Source organism: Salvelinus sp. IW2-2015, linkage group LG27 (assembly GCF_002910315.2).
Source record: "Salvelinus sp. IW2-2015 linkage group LG27, ASM291031v2, whole genome shotgun sequence".
Lineage (NCBI taxonomy): Eukaryota > Metazoa > Chordata > Actinopteri > Salmoniformes > Salmonidae > Salvelinus > Salvelinus sp. IW2-2015.
In genome coordinates this window covers 24,500,158-24,502,657 of record NC_036867.1, presented here as the reverse complement: position 1 = coordinate 24,502,657, position 2,500 = coordinate 24,500,158, and the positions used below count along the sequence as shown (strand labels likewise).

Below are 2,500 nucleotides of genomic sequence, written 5' to 3'. Positions count from 1 at the left end.
GTCCTGATAGGACAATGTCAAGGGCTAAAGGTACATGGTCAAAAATTACAATGGGTAAATATTCAGAAGAGGTGACATTTGGAAGTAACTTATGATCAATAAAGAAATAGTCAATACGAGAAAATGAATGGTGTACATAAGAAAAWAAAAAATACTCTTGCCTGGGGATTCTGAAATCTCCAGGGATCTGCACACCCATTCTGAATCATAAAATCTGAGAAGGACTTTGACATAGCAGAAGGAGACATAGTTCTGGGGTTGGAGCAGTCTAAAGCCGGGCTAATAACACAATTCAGATCCCCGCCAAATATCAAAATATGGGTGTCGAGAGAAGGGATTTTCCCCAGCAACCCATTGGCAAATTCAACATCATCAAAATTGGGAGCATATACATTGACCAATACTACAGGTGTGTGCCAAATGGTGCCAGTTATGATTAAATATCTCCTATTACTGTCTGAAATAACAGTAGTAGAGAAGTGTATTCTTTTACTAACCAAAATTGCAACCCCTCTGGCTTTGGAGTTAAAGTCTGAATGGGAAACCTGACTATGTCACGGTTTTCTAAAGTAGAACCCAGAAGCAGACCAGGACAAGGAGAGTAGGACGAAGGTGAGTATTTATTTACAAGTTTAAACGTAGAGTTAGAAAGATCCAGGTGGCGGAGCGGGCAGCGGAGGTGAGTTGATGGGAGTGAATAGGCAGATCCAAGGGAGTAACAGAAGCCACCGACGACCAGGCAGGGATGGGGTGAGTGTTCCGGGTGAATGACTGTAGACAGWACAAACGGAGGTAAGTTCAAGGCAAGCAAGACGTACAAAACAACAAAACAAACTCTATCAAACTGGAGGCTGATACGCTGGCACAACATACTGTTCATGGCTAACGATCCGGCAGGGAATGGATGTCAGGTCAGAGCTTATGAAGTGGAGGGGTGATGATCAGGACCAGGTGTGCAGATAGCTGATGGGATACAGGTGCGGGTAATCAGAGATCTCCCAACTAGCTACGTCGCCCGGCAACCAGACAGGGTGCGTTCCAGAACACCGGAAAAACACTCCAGGACAGAACACAGGCAAAAACAGACTCAGGGAGCGGGATTCGTGACAGACTAAACCTGGAGTTTTGCAGCCTTGAGTGATCTTTAATGCGTCAATGGGTCTCTTGTAAAAATACCACATCTGCTTTTAACTTTTTCAAATGAGAAAAGACCATAGACCTCTTGACAGGATTGTTCATTGCCTTAGTATTCCAAGATATAAACTTTATAGGATTAGGCCTACCTATAGTGCTATTATTAGCGTTGTTAGCCATCTAAAATATTCAAATGAAAAAAGGTGTGAAAATAGAACAAGCATTTGCAAAGATAACAGAGAAAACAAATGAAAAAAGCAAAGACAAAAAAAATTATACAAATATAGGACCGAAAAAAAGGTCACTCCCCTTCCAACCAAACCCAAAGTCCCCTTCCCCAGCGAATGGAGACAGCAGGTTGAAGAGACAGCAGCTTCGGTGAATATAAACAGAAAACCTTCCTATCCTAACGCGTGGAGGCTCCATAGCACCAGTCGTGAAATACATTTGAAAAGGCATTCACAAAACGGTAAAGTAGGTCAACAACACCCCATAATAGTGAAACGGAACTGTCCTGACTCAGGGAGTCTTCAATCAGTGCAATACGTACAATATGTCTTAAGGATGGCCAAATAAGTGTCCCACAGTATGTTACCCTGTTACGAAAAAGAAAAGGGGCCGAGTGTCTGTACATGTACGAATGATCAATAGGGCGTAAAGTGGTGAAAAGTCCTTCAGTAAGTATCTAGATGAAAAGAAATAAAAAAACAAGAGGAAAGCTCTGCAAAAGCCTGGAATTGTAGCCATGCATTACTATGTTAGCCATCTAGCCAAATAAAAAGGACCTCCCAAATGTGTAGCTTAAATGACAACCACACAAGACAGTATTAGTCATTTTTATCAGAGTTCAATAACGTTAGTGTTTCTGCCAAGTAGAAAAGGAACAGCAATAGTGAGAGAAAGAAAAGCCCTGCCGTAAAAGTCAAACATACCTTCGACTTAGAGGCTAGGCTATGCATGCTACCTGGCAAAATATTAGGCCATAGATCCAAAATGCAGCTCAGAAGTGACTGTCAAACCAACGCTGGGCGTCCTTGTGGGAGTCGAATTGTAGCTTCCCCACGGTATGTTCAATGTGCATACAGCAGGGAAGTGGAGGGAGAATTTCACTTTCTCCTCATGAAGTTTGCATTTTACATCGAGGAATTTAGCTGTTTTCTTGGCGACATTTGAGCTGAGGTCAGGAAAGATGAACACCTTGCATCTGCAGAAGTGTAGCTGGTATTGCCCTACCTCTGGAGGATGCGCTCCTTGTCATGGTAGTAGTGAAAGCGGACCATAAACACTCTAGGCTTGGAGTTGTCATCTCCGCCTGCTGGGGAGGGGCCAATGCGGTGGGCTCTATCCAGCTTCAGGGGTGATGGAA

At 43.2% G+C, this 2,500-nt stretch overlaps 1 long non-coding RNA gene across 1 annotated transcript; it reads right to left on the bottom strand.

The window, feature by feature from the left end:
- Positions 1–602: 602 nt before the first annotated feature.
- LOC139023152 (uncharacterized) lies at positions 603–976 on the bottom strand. Its single transcript, XR_011474304.1, has 2 exons — positions 874–976; positions 603–771 (listed from the first exon to the last, which is right to left on the bottom strand). It is a non-coding gene; the product is annotated as an uncharacterized lncRNA (long non-coding RNA).
- Positions 977–2,500: the final 1,524 nt, after the last annotated feature.